At 39.5% G+C, this 13639-nt stretch overlaps 1 long non-coding RNA gene across 1 annotated transcript in view; it reads right to left on the bottom strand.

Annotated features, from left to right (window-relative positions):
• Positions 1 to 4032: 4032 nt before the first annotated feature.
• The window catches only part of LOC118161328, a 36680-nt gene continuing 27073 nt past the window's right edge, over positions 4033 to 13639 (bottom strand). Inside the window, exons 6-7 of the long non-coding RNA XR_004747946.1 lie at positions 8398 to 8402; positions 4033 to 4045 (exon numbers count right to left, since the gene is read on the bottom strand). This is a non-coding gene — a long non-coding RNA (uncharacterized LOC118161328). The remainder of the gene's footprint in view (positions 4046 to 8397; positions 8403 to 13639) is intronic.

The raw sequence follows: 13639 nt of genomic DNA, 5'->3' as shown, positions 1-13639 counted from the left end.
AATCTCTGAGCTGCTGGTTTATCAAGTAGAGAAGTATGAGTGTGAGTTTAGATATGTTTGGGAAGTTGACTTCAATGTGTCTTCCACCTGTTTGTCTGGTACCAGCTCTTGCTGACAGTGTTGTGCAAGGGAATTTCCCTGGGAACAAAGTATTTTATTGGACTAGTGCTTCTCTGAAATACATGTAGAGGAAAATAATAATTGTAATGTCAGACAGGAAAAAATAACCTTAAGAGCTCCAGCATGCTGCCATAAATATTATCAGATGTTGTATATTACAGGGAATAATATAAAAACAGTAATATTTATATTGAAACACATTTTCATTTATCAGTTATTTACAAAGCCAGAATTATATTTGAGCAAGGGGCATACAATACCAATTCTATATCTGTACCTTTTATATGGCAGCACCAAATTTCATAGCTGTTTAATGCAGAAATGTGATAATCAGGGGATTAAATATTTAAATAATGAAAAGCTGTTGATAGCATGGCAAGCAATGTTCAGACATTATATGAAAAACTGCAGAAAATCTGCAGGAAATGTATAATTACATAATTTGTTAAGCTTTTGTATTTTGCATTGATGATTCATCATCTTGAGTATATATATGTTTGCAAACGAAATCAAATGTTCATCATTTGATGCTTCATTTGCTAATTATAATGTGGGATCCAATAGAGTGATAAGCCTCTACAGTGAACAGAGGCTCACTGTAGCTCAAGCATGAGCTTTTTCTGAGTTTGAGTCTCACTTCTAGGTGGACATGATCCCATTTCTCTTTATTTACTCTCCAGAATTTTTGTTTCCCTGTTTCAGTTCCAGCTTTCAGACCAGCAATCATTCTTAATTCGTGTAGCCTTGATCTGAAACTTAATCCATTAGGAATGTCAGGCTCTACCATAGCTGTTAAGCCACAGTCTATATTAGTGAGAAATTGAGAGTCACTGTTGGAAAGGATCTCCTGTTTCAGATTTTGGCTGATAGGTATAGGCAATAAGGAGAGAAATCTCCCTCTCACTTTCCGTCTCTGCTCATAGATTAGCTTCTTTCAAAACAATCTACTCCTTCGGGCTGCCTGTGCCGTTTTCTCTGTACTTCCTCTGAGGGGCTGTTCTGTCTGCCATCCATAATGCTCTGCTCCAGTGTCCAAATTTAGAAACGTCAGCAAACAAGATTGTGGATTACTCTTTTAACAGGGATACAAAAAAAAAAAAATACTCTTTTTTTTTTTTTTTTTTTTTTTTTTCATTTTCTTACCCCCATGGAAAGTCCATTTAAAATTATGTTTGCAATGTGGAAGTGCTACACTTATTTCCTCCTTTCTCCAAGTTATTTTCTGACTAACCTTTTCATGTAAAAAATCTGAAGATTTTTCTTCTTGCTGTTTTCAGTACAAAGGCAAACATACACCTAGTTTAGGTCCTCAGGAGACCTCTGACCAGTATTTGTTTGAAGATGTCTCTGTCTAGGATAATATTACAATTAGAATAAAAGAAAGCAGGAAAAAATATAAGGGTTTCTTTCTGAAACAAAATGAAGGGCACTTTTTATTTCCCTGGCCTAAAGAACTTCTGGAAGAGCTACCCAAGATAGGACCTGGAAAATAATATTATGCCCTTTGCCAAATAATGGCTAGAGATCTAGCAAATCTAGTTATTAAATGAGCTGAGCAGGAAGAGCCTGTTTGAGGCTGCTGCTTAGAAATACTAGCAGTATACTCAGCAGAGGACAAAAGATGTGGAGATTATGAACTGCATTTGCTGAGGCCATGTGTCAACTAAGTAAGATCAGAGTCAACAGTGGCTGGAGCATTGCAGGAGAAGCAGGAGAGGGAAGATGAGTGTTGTTGAGGTTCATGCACTGCTGTTGGTGTTCAACCTACTCTTTCTATTGTTGCTTTGCTTGCTTTTTATCTGATGAATAAAATATGTAGTACTGTCTAGAAACAGAGACAAAAGAGAATTCAACTACCTGCATAACTGCTATGGAATGAGGTTGCCATATGAGAACTATCGTCTCAAAATTAAAATGGTAACTGTTGGAACTAACAGTAATGCTTTACAGTAAGAGGCCATATATGTGGTGGTAGACAAGTATAAAGATTTATTCCTAGGCAGATTCAGGGAATGGCATTTAAACTGTCCAGAGAGTCTGGTCTGTAGCTGAGCTGAACTGGCACCAGTTGCTAGAGCAGATTGCATAAGTGACCCAAAAGGGATGGCAGAGAATAGCTTTCCAACTCCCAAGAGCAGAGGGATCCTATTCAGGGAAGCTGTCTCAGCTGTCAGGGTAGTTCTTTCATCTCAGTGGACTGCACAATATCTGTTTTTCCCTTTGCAACCAAAGGCAAAATCTGTCATTTGAAAGGCTATTTTAAAAAGTGGAAGATCTTTAGGCTTCTGAGGGTTTAATCTTCCAAAATTAAAAAAAAAAAAAAAAAAAAAAAAGCTTAAAAAATTATTCTGCAACTGCATTCTGCAATGAAACATTGTACAATTTCTGTCTCACATCCTTCTAAAAGGTGAGCGCTGACTCAATATGGAGGATAATTCACTTGTTATTTTAAAGCCAAGGAAGCTGCAACTTGATTTATTTCTGTAGCTGTATGCTTGCTCTCTCTCTCTCTCTCTCTTTCAGTAATGAAGAGAAAGTGGTGCTTCTTCATACTGAAATCCTGTACAGGTGCAAGTGGATAAGAGTCTTTCTGGGAATGGTGTGACTGGGCTTCTCTAGGTGAGTGTTCACCATCTTCTCTACCAGGTCTTCCCAAAAATAGGTCCATTTTGAGGCAGTGTGCTTAGCGAAGGGGATGAGCCATGACTGACTGAACTATACTGTGGCTTGAAGAAAGCAGAGGGAGGGAAGCAGTTTGTATTCTGAAGGGTTTCTGGGTCAGTAGACCAAAGACAGGTCTTCCATATCTTTTTACAGCCTGTCTTGGCTTCCCTTTCTTGCCTGGTGAAGGAGGGCCTCCATGTGCTTGAGGCTTGACTCGGAGCTCAGAGGCTGGGTTTGCAAATGGCTTTCAGATATTAGCCAAAAATGTTAGTCTGTGCATGTGTACAGGGAGGTGTGGAGGAAGCAGCATTGCTCCCTTGTGCAGTCACACAGAACAAGCCACAATCTGGCGTGCTTTTCGTTATTAATAGCTAGAATACGGAAGTAGGACAAATATCCATCCTGATTTATCCTAACCTGAATAATCCATATAGTCTTGAGGCCATAGAATAGTGATTCTGTCCCTAGCTGTCACATTCCTGAATTTTAGGAAGAGATATCTGTGACCATTTTGTGTCACGATGATCAATGTCACATTAAAGGGAGAAGCCTGCAGGCAGGCGTGTGAGCTGTGTGAGTGCTGCCTGATTAGGGAGACGCTGGGGTGGTGATCCTGCTCCCTATCACTCCATGCTGACAGAGACAACTAGACAAAAGAGCCTGAAGGAGAGGTCACCCTGGCCTGAAGCTGCTCTGCTGAGGAGGGGGGGTAGAGAAAGACACCAAGAGGCAGGCCACAGGAGGAGGAGAGGAGTCAAAGAGCCATGAAGCAACATGGAAGGAGGCAGGAGGCATTTGATTCAGGAGCAGGGAGGGGGAGAAAAAGAGGCAGAGATGTGCAGAAACGCGTATCCATACAGTTAACCATTCCGAGGCAGTAAGCATCAGTGTTCTGCAGGAGCACACAGTGATACAGGAATATCGGGCTGCTGAGAGTCCAGGAATTAAAATGGAGTGATGAGACTAAGGAAAGGCTCCATAACAATTCTGGAAGCCAGGCTTTTTTTTTGTTTTTTGTTTCTAAAAATCATGAATACATTGAAATTTATTTCCCTTCCCAGCTTGCAACATGGTGTTTTTCACACCTATTTTTGAAATCACAGTAACTTTCTTGACCAAATGTGCAGATTTGCCATTGTGGCCTACTTAAATTCCTAGTGTATGAAGAGAAAGAAACAAAAGACATTAGCTGTGATAAATCCGGCAGAGAAATGCCTGGAAAATAAATCAGAAGTCCTCATTTGGTCAGGTTTCCCGCTGACTTCCACACAAATTGGCATGATTCTGGAGTGAAGCATGTGAGCTTGAAGAATAGGGTGCACAATTGCATCCTGTTATTGTTCTGAGTGTTATTCTGGTAACAATTTTCTTTTTCTGGATAGGCACACAAAAAAGCAATAAATATTATGGCTGATTGCATTTAGAAACTGCAGGCCTGTTTACTAGGAGTAAAATGAGTATATAGGGAAACAAATCATTGCCCAGAAGTATTTAAAATCTAATATTAAATCAAGACACAATGTAAGAAACAAGAGTAAGATGAAATGAAGATGACTCTGCTAACAGACTGCTTTTATTTAAGACAGCTAATTAATAATTTGATTGATTCAAATCATCTAGCATTTTGCATGCATTGTGATATCTTTCTGTTCTGCTTTGATGTAGGTAAGTAAATAAAAGGATGATTTCTACTGAGCTAATTTCTGGAGTTGTGGTGTTAGAATTATTCCCAGGACAGATTAGTCTGTTTTTAAATATTGTGTTTTTAGTGTGTCAATATTTTTTTGTGTCAGCATGAAACCTCACAGATAGCCCTCCAGGCTAGAGTGAAGTACCCATGGGTACAGGATACATACCTCTTCCTTGTGCCTCCCTTCCAGAACCACAGCAGGTGAGGAAGCACCCTGGGTCCCAGGCTCTTCCCTTCAGATTTTGTACTCTTACACACCTGAACATGAACCTCCACCCTCTTGCAGAAAGCTCTCAGCCAAAACAAGTGCAACATGCAAGACCAACAAGCATCTCCTAACACTAACCACCACCTCAGTGCCTCTGCAGAAGGGCTGATGTGGCTTCCCCACATTGCAATAGAGCCAAAGCTGAGCAGGCAAGGCTGCTGCTGATGGGCACTGCGATGGCACATGGGCAGCCCCAGCCCTCTTTCTGCCTCCAAACCCTTGTCCAGGAGCAGAGGACAGCAATCGCAGTTCTCCCTTTCCTCTCACAGCTGGAGAGACCACAGGTCCCTGGGTCCTGACCCAGACAGGGAAGCTGAGATTCCCACAAGTGGAGGAGAAGGAGCATGTCGGGATTTTCCTGTTTGCTTTTGAAATGCTGATGCTGGCTATCTGGGCGTCTCTGTGTGTGTCTGATGGGAAGCGTGCACCAGAACTGAGGGCTCTGTGGCTTGGGTTTGTGGTGTTTGTGAGCTGAGTTTGTCAGTGGTAAGTTATTCTTGTCAGAGCTCCAAGTAAACAGTAGACAGATACTTACCCCTTTGAGCTGTAACAGTTTGCCAAAAAAACTATGTCTGAACTTTGAAATTTGTCCTTTTATCTTTTGCCTTCCTGACCCTGCCTCTGCCGACAGCAGGACCCTCTTGTCAGGGGAGTGTCCTCCAGGCACAGCATATGGAAATGAAGGAGAGGAATCTTCACCTCCAGAAATCCTGTTTTGCGAGACAAGGATGCCTGGGTTTGTCAGATGGATGGCAGCAGGCAGCTCCATGCACTGAGGACTTGTCTGCGAGACTCTCCGTGGGACTGAGGATCATTTCTCTGGAGAGAGGGGGCAGGGCAGGAACATACACATAGTAATAGCAGCACGGCTGATGGGTGATGGCTCATTAAGCTGTCATGGCTCTATGGTAACAGAGTGTATGGCATCCACATCTAAAGCAAACATTCAGGCTTTGATCAAGTTTGCTCTTATTATTATACTAGTGGAGTTCAGCCCAGCCTGGGCTCCTCTGGAGCAGGAGACTGCAGCCTGCAGAATAAGCCCTGTTTCTGCCTCTACAGAGACACTTTCAGCAGGTTTCTTGTTCCTACGCCCAGCCCTACCCAGGGCTACCTAGCCAGCCCCTACAGAGGGTCGGCTTTGCCATCCTCTGAAGCTATGTGCAGGCAGAAGCCTGGCCTTTATGTCACCTTTTATACCAAGACTGCCTTCATGAGATTCTTAGAGGCCCTACTCAAAAGTTTTGTGCATCTCAATATTCAGTGAGGCCTATGTGGTGTGTAGAAGGAACAGTCTGAACAACTTCTGATGAGCTATTTTTGGATGTTCCATACATGTCCTATGTATGTCTATTTATGACCAGAATAAAAGATAACAAACCATACAGTATCACACTTGTTTTCCTCTTTAAGGTATTTAGAGGGATAAGAAATAAATCACATGAATCTATGAGTCTGAATCCTGGGATAAGGAACATTAGCCACACTCAGAGCATATCACCCCTGTGCTTTGTAAAATGAACAACTCAGGAAATAGTGCTCTGAGCCATTTTTTTACCATCTGCTTGAGATACCGCAATAAAGGTATTTATTAATGGCAAAATACAGTTTACCAGTATTGGTCTTTGGAAGGGGAGGGGAGTTCTGGCATTTAGGCATTTCATTTTCTTTGGGGAAGGGATGATCCAGCTCTTCCATTGACTTTATATATTTTGGATAATGTCCAATCAGACCTTCAGCAGCTTCTGTCTGCGTGTTTGAACATTTAGATCATCTTTGGCAGCTAGAAATATATTTTTGATTTTTTTTTATACTAAAGTGAATATTGACGTTCATCAGGTTATCAAAACATCAGCATCCATTACTGCAAAGAAACTATTGCTGTTTACATTTCAGAGCACAGTCTTGAATTTCTTCTCATCTTGAGGAACAGCACAGGAAGTGATGCAGGGCGATGGAGGTTTAAATACATCCTTACAATGAGCACGTCTGTAAATACAGCTGTTTTAGGAAAGAATCTTTGTGAAGGATCAGTTTCACACTGGCTGCCCAAATGTTGCAAGGAGTTTCACCTTTTTATGCCATGCAGGTCACATCCTTAATAAAAGTGCAGATTTTCCTGCAACCTCTAAAGCTTAAAACTTCTTTACTAAACACACACTTTCCCTTCTTCCTTCAACCTCCTCTGCCCAGGTGTGTGAGATTTCTTTGTCAGTGAAGTCTTCTACTCATGGAGCAATTCTTACTGTCTCCAGGTTAGCCTTCAGTCCTGGTGCTGTCCATCTCCTGCCATTGTCTTTTTTCTTTTAAAGGTGATCATGTGAGGAAACTGGCTTACAGTGAGCTGTGTAAACTGTTAAGGGAGCTGCAGTTGTAGGCCTTAGTGTAGCTCATTGAGGTGGGACTCAACCAGCCTAAAGGGTATGATGAACTGAACACATCCCAGTTCCCTGTCATAACATATACTGTGTACCATGCTGACAAGCATTTGTTTTTAGCATAGGTAATCACTGATATGTTCTTTTAAGTGAGATTCATAGATGCTGATTACATTTACTGCATAAATTAGTTCATTATTAAAATCAGGTCATTTGAGCCCCAAAACCATTAGCATGCAAACTATTAGCATAATTTCATAAGCTAATAAATCAAGCACAGGAAAAGAATTAAGCGGTTCCTAGTGATAAGTGTTTCTTCAGAGATTAAGAAACACAATTTTCTTATGCATATATTAACATTTTTAAAGTGAATTCATGCAAAAGCAATTTTTCTGCATATATAAAACTTATGTTTAATAATCTTTATACTCAGCCTCCAGAGCTGTTTCAAAATTAAGTTTTTTTTTTTTTTTTTTCTAAACACTGTACAGTAATTTGACGTTGAACCAGCTAGCCTGTTTTGATATATTCTACCTGTAAAATTCTTTATGCCTTTATTAAATAGTCAAAGCTAAGAAATAAAACAAGCCAAGATATGATTTAGAAGAAAAATATCTTGGGTTCATCTTAGATAATGAAATGTTCATCCAAGGTAAATTTTGTACTCTTAATCTTAAGCAGTACCAATGAAATTGTAATTATCTCTATAATTGCAATCTAGAACTGCAGTTGTCATCTTATTAAAATGGTGCATTAAAATTGATTTAATTCCCATTTCTTATGTAATAGAATGTAATACTGGCCAGAATAACACAGGGATGGGCTCTTCTATTCACTTCACTGACTAGATTTAAAATAATACAGTAACTCAACTGTAATTATTTGGATGCTCAAAAGTTGCATGGAAACAATGCAAATCCCAATGTAAATGAAACTGTAATAATCAGCAGATGACACTACACAGGAATTTTCTTATGCTATGAGGTGTCAATGATTTATTGGTGTTTAGTTTGTTTTGCTTTCCAGCTCCTAAACTACTGTTTTGGTTTGTTTAGCATATATATATTTTTTTCAGTATGAGGCCCCCAAAGATTTGCTCCAAGGAATAAGAGAATGTAATGTTTTCAGAATGGTGCTCACCATACTGGGGAATTTTGGGTCTCTTGGTTCATACAGCAATACCACAGCCTCTGTCTTTTCTAACCCACATGTGAAAAATATCTTTTAGAAGTTGTTTGTGCTTGCTGCTGCTTAATGACTAACTTGACTAAGACAACCCAAGCTGAGAACTGCCTTTTTCACGAGGGCTGGCATGGTGCTGCCCATCTCCCTGAGCTGGTTCACCATGTGGCCAGACAAGGACCACAGCTGGCACAAGGGAGGTGGAGATGGCATGCAAAAGGGGAAGTGCAGGGACCATCCTTTTCATGGCAGCTGGTTATTTTATCAGTTTTGCTGCAATTTGAAGCCACAGCCACTGCCACATCAAGAATGGTGTTGTCCCAAGTGCATCAGCAGAATCACAGAATTACAGAATCATTGAATCATAGAATGGCCTGGGTTGAAAAGGACCTTAAAGATCATCTAGTTTCAACCTCTCTGCTCTGGGCAGGGTTGCCAACCACTAGAACAGGCTGCCCAGAGGCTCATCCAGCCTGGTCATGAATGCTTTCAGGGATGGGGCATCCACAACCTCTCTGGGCAACCTGTTCCAGTGCCTCACCACCCTCTGAGTGAAAAACTTCCTCTTAATATCTGACCTAAATTTCCCTTCTTAGTTTAAAACCTTTCCCCCCTTGTTCTATCACTATCAACACATGTAAACAGTGGTTTTCCCTCCTGTTTATACACTCCCTTGGAGTACAGTAGTGGTGTCCTGTGAGCAGTTGAGGCAGTGAGACAGCCAGCAGACAGCCAGTGTGGAACAGGAAGCCAAAATGAGTGTATTCTGGTTGCTTTTGTTATGGCAGTGTAGATCATGTGGTGGGTGAGGTGAACCTGTGGCTCAGAAGACCAAGCATTATCACCTAAACAAGGAAGCAGCAGTGTACTGTCAATGTACAACTTTCCATGGCGGTTGTCCAAACCTTTCTTTTTTGTGATCCTTCCTCTCCGGTATTTCCATCAGAAAGTACATGGATGTTGTAAATCCCCCAGATTATTAGTGTGCTCTGTACTTTTCCCTAGTTTGAGGATTAAACCTCTTATTCCTCAGTTATGGTCTCTTTTACATTCTTCCTTTTAAAGCAGATAATGAGTCACTGCTGCTCCTGGCAGGTCTAACAAACTAAAGTTTGTTGGGAGGCTGTATGTGCTATTGTGTATGTATAAATCATTTGTATCTGTTGAGGATTCTCCTGGGCTATGCTTTGGGTATGTCTTCAGGAGGGTTTATCAACACTCAATTCCAGGTCATAAACTCATTTTTCAATGTTTGTATAACTAATTGCACAGAGGAGATGATGCATCTAGCATAGGGCAGGTGACAACACCCATGTGAAATGGCTTTTATGAAAATTTTCTCATCAAAATGTGAGCACAGTAGAATGGTTATGAAGTGTTTGGCGGTGTTGCTTTCTGTATTGCTAAAGCTGAATATTAAAAAGATTTGAAATCTCGTCTGGACAAATTGGCATGATTTAGGAGTTTTTATAATGCAACAGTCCCATTTGAAGTCAAATGGAGGACACTGTTCAAATGCAAAACCTGACAGTGGCTTTGTTCATATGTAGTAGAATACTGTTGAAGTCAAAGGAAGATTACTCAAATGAATAAAATTTCTGGGTCAGGATCTGTATTTGCATGAATGAATATATATAAAAACAAGAATTTGCATTTCAAGAATTCTGTGGTTATTATTCTCAGGTAACACAGATATCTTGCCTTTTTCAATGCTAGCTAATCTTTTTAATGTGAAACATCCTAAATGAAGGACCTCACTTAGCCAGGCAGCATCCTGTTTTTCAGCAGTCTGTGAAAGAAGAGGTTTCTGAAGGCAATGGGCTGCACACATACCCTGGCTTCTGCTCTGACTGAATCTTGGAGGAGTGTCTGCACTCCCTACAGAGACCTAAGGAGACTTTTAGTGGGCAGAATGAAGGCATCTCTGCTCAGGTGAACGCTACCCAAAGAGCATAACAGAACAACATATTTGAACCACAGAATTGGCTTCACTGCTTTTTTCACTGTCATTCATACTGCCCACATTTTGTCTTTTGATGTATTTTTTTAATTTATTATTTATTTATTTATTTATTTCTGTAAACTGTGGCCCCTAGTGAAGCAGTAAATTCAGCTTGGAAGTAATTTCTACTATGAACTACTTTCTGGCATACCTTTTTCTCAAGGCTCACTGAGCTGTGGGAAAGGATATTTTAAAAAGTAGTCTTTGAATGATGTCTTATTCATTACACTAAATAGCTCATTCATTTACTAATCTGGCCACTTCTAACTACTGTTAGCACATTATACACACTTTCTGAGTAATGAAGGAAGAAAATAGAGACAAGTGGACTGTGTTGTTTGTGCCTGGTGCACATCAGTGGCAGCAGGATGAACAAGTGTTCAAATACCTCCCTAATGGATTCCATTAAAGCAAGAAACTGCTTTATATGAAAATGCTTGTAGGGCTGCACTTTGTACACATAGTTCAGAGCCAGAAAGGCAGAGGTATTCTGTTGTAGATGGATCTGGTTGTTTCCTGCTCATCTCACTGCTGCTATACCACCATGTGCTTCTGTAACCCATCCCAACAAACACACCTGTCCTGCGGCTGCTTCTCAGACACAACTAGCAGAAGGGGGACAGACTGTCATGCCGCTCCTTACTCCCTATCTTATCTTAAAGTGTATGGGAAGGATTATTCTCCTGAATCTGGGGAAGAGAGTTTAGGAATCAGCATTCCCTGTCTGGGGTATTTTCAACCATTAACAAAACTACCACCTTTCCACCCCAGAAGTCCAAAATACTTACAGAAATCCTAAGGTCTTGCAGATTTTCTTCTGGAAAAAATGACGTTGTCACCAAGATCTTTCAGGTGGCAAGAGTAGCTGCCATTCTGTTCTTGTTTTGTTGTTGCTGTTTTTTTTCAAGGATCTCTTTTTACAACACAAAAAGAAAGCTTCATTTTCCTCCAGAACAGAAAATTCTGTGGAGGAGGAAAAGCTGTGTAAGAAGTAGTGCTATGCTGTTCCCCTAAAAAAGTCAAAAGTAAATTTGTTCCTCAGAACTAAAAGTACAATTTACCTTTTTAAAGGTTATTATTCTCCTGGCTAACTAGCACATTCAGTGTTTTAATTAAAAGTAAGAAACTTTAGATGATTGAGATAGAAATTGGACCATGTACCAGAAGTTCTTTTGGGAGAGATGGCACTCCCAAAATCCATTGGCAACCACAAAAATCTCTGTGGCCATTTCAACAACTTACTTTGTTACCAAACACATTCACTATTAAACTAGCTAGACAGCTCAATCATTGCTCCATTTCTGAACTGGGAAATATTTCTTTAAGAACAAAACAAGGGAATAGTACCTGTTGCTATAACAAAAATCTGCAAACACTAGGACATGTCAAAATGTTTGGCTGCTGATGAGCAAAGCTTTTGTGTCAAAGAAGAGTTTAAGAAAAACAGGATTTAACATAGCATTCCTGCTTGGTCATAGGTCTTGTGGTGCAAATTTTAAATTATGATATTGAAGGTGACAGCACAGTTTGTGTTAGTGTCTGTTAACTGTTGAAAATATCTGATGTGATGTAAATTGCCGTGGTTTATCAAAATCTGTTCTTCATGCATTTTGTTAACACCATTTTCACTACTGGGAATTTATGAATGATATGCACTGTTGAAGAATAAGTCCCAGTACACAAATGGCTCGCCATTTGTTGCACATCAAGCCTTGAATATCTTCTCCATTTTCTTTTGTAACCTTAAACAGGCCAGAAACCATTCAATTTTTATGAAGGTATTTGAAGTTTTCAGTGGTGGTGGTAGTCTTAAATCTCAAGATAACTGAAAAATCCTGAGACTTGTCTTTTTTAAGGCTAATTTATTTAAATGGAATTCAGATGCTAACTCGAGCCTTTAAAATTTTCTGTTAAAGTTTATGCAAAGCAATGTAATTTAGTATTTTTAATACACCAGAATAATCTGCTTGTGTTTTATTTGCTGTTTTGGGAATCACTCACTGTGTCTGGTAGAAAAACTTCTTGCTTTTCATTGCAGTTGGTCTGTAGTTCCAGGTTCTTCCTCAAGAAAAAAAAATATCTAAGAAGATATTAATAAAATTGGAAGAGTTTATTGAGCTGAACTGCTAAAGACAAAGAGAAGTCCTCCATTAAGACTGGAAATTGAGCCCACAGGATTTAGGTGAATTATGTAAAGAGCAGATAGTGACAATCTTATTGTAACTGATGTGAATGCAATTTTACACTTTTGATTACATAGTTTTTATTAGTGAACCAACATCAGCTACATTTGTAAGACATTTACTGATATGATGTGGCCTTTCTTTTTCTTTAAGACGTGCACATAGAGAACTGCAACACTGAAGATTAAACCTCTGTTTCCAGGCAATTCTAAATAAGGACAGCCAAGTTAAGGCAAATTGAGTTAGTGATGTGAATCCAACTTCCATAAATTAGAGGGCATTAAGCCACTTCTGTGTCACTTATTTCCTTCAGGTGTAGTGCAGCTGTAGACTTGCTAAAGGACTGAGCTCATTTCTTGTTATTCATTGCTCTTAAATTTTGTGTATTTTAGACAAAACCCAACAGTGAGAAAACAAAGGTTGAAATGTGTGAAATTAACATACTTATGGGAAGAGGAGAAAGTCTTACCAAATGAGTTACCAAGATACAGTTTGAATGTAAACAACATTGCTGAAGTAAGATCTGCTGCGGTTGATGAAACTCATAACAATAATGATACTTGGCCAGAAAATATTCCCATCTCTTGGGAGCTGTATTCATTGTGGAAACCATGGACAAATCAGGGAAGATATTTCTGAAGTATTTCCAAAATAAACATTTTAAATATTTTATTAATGATTTATTAATATTTATTACCATTTTATCCTCATTAGGAGAAGGCTTGGGGAGATCTTATCCATATTTACATATACCCTATAGGAGGGAGGAAAGAAGACAGAGCCAGTCTCTTTTCACTGGTATGCAGTGAATGGATAACAGGCAATGGGCACAAAATGAAACAAAGGAAATTTCATTTAAACATATATATATATATATATATATTTCCTGTGTGGCCATCCAAACACTAGAGCAGGTAGCCCAGAGTGCTTGTGATGTCTGTATCTTCAGAGATATTCAAAACCCGACTGGATACTGCCCTGAGGAACCTGCTCCCTCATGGACTTTGAGCAGGGGATTTCAACCTCAGCCATTCTGTGATTCTGTGTATACAGGTTGTTGTTACTGAGCTGTTAGTAAATAGATATGAGCAAAATTTTAATCTTTATAATTTCCTCTGTTATCATCTTATTTACAGATCTGAATACATTAAG

Source organism: Oxyura jamaicensis, chromosome 2 (assembly GCF_011077185.1).
Source record: "Oxyura jamaicensis isolate SHBP4307 breed ruddy duck chromosome 2, BPBGC_Ojam_1.0, whole genome shotgun sequence".
NCBI lineage: Eukaryota > Metazoa > Chordata > Aves > Anseriformes > Anatidae > Oxyura > Oxyura jamaicensis.
The sequence above is the reverse complement of the archived record's forward strand: the minus strand, read 5'-3'. Positions and strand labels throughout refer to the sequence as shown.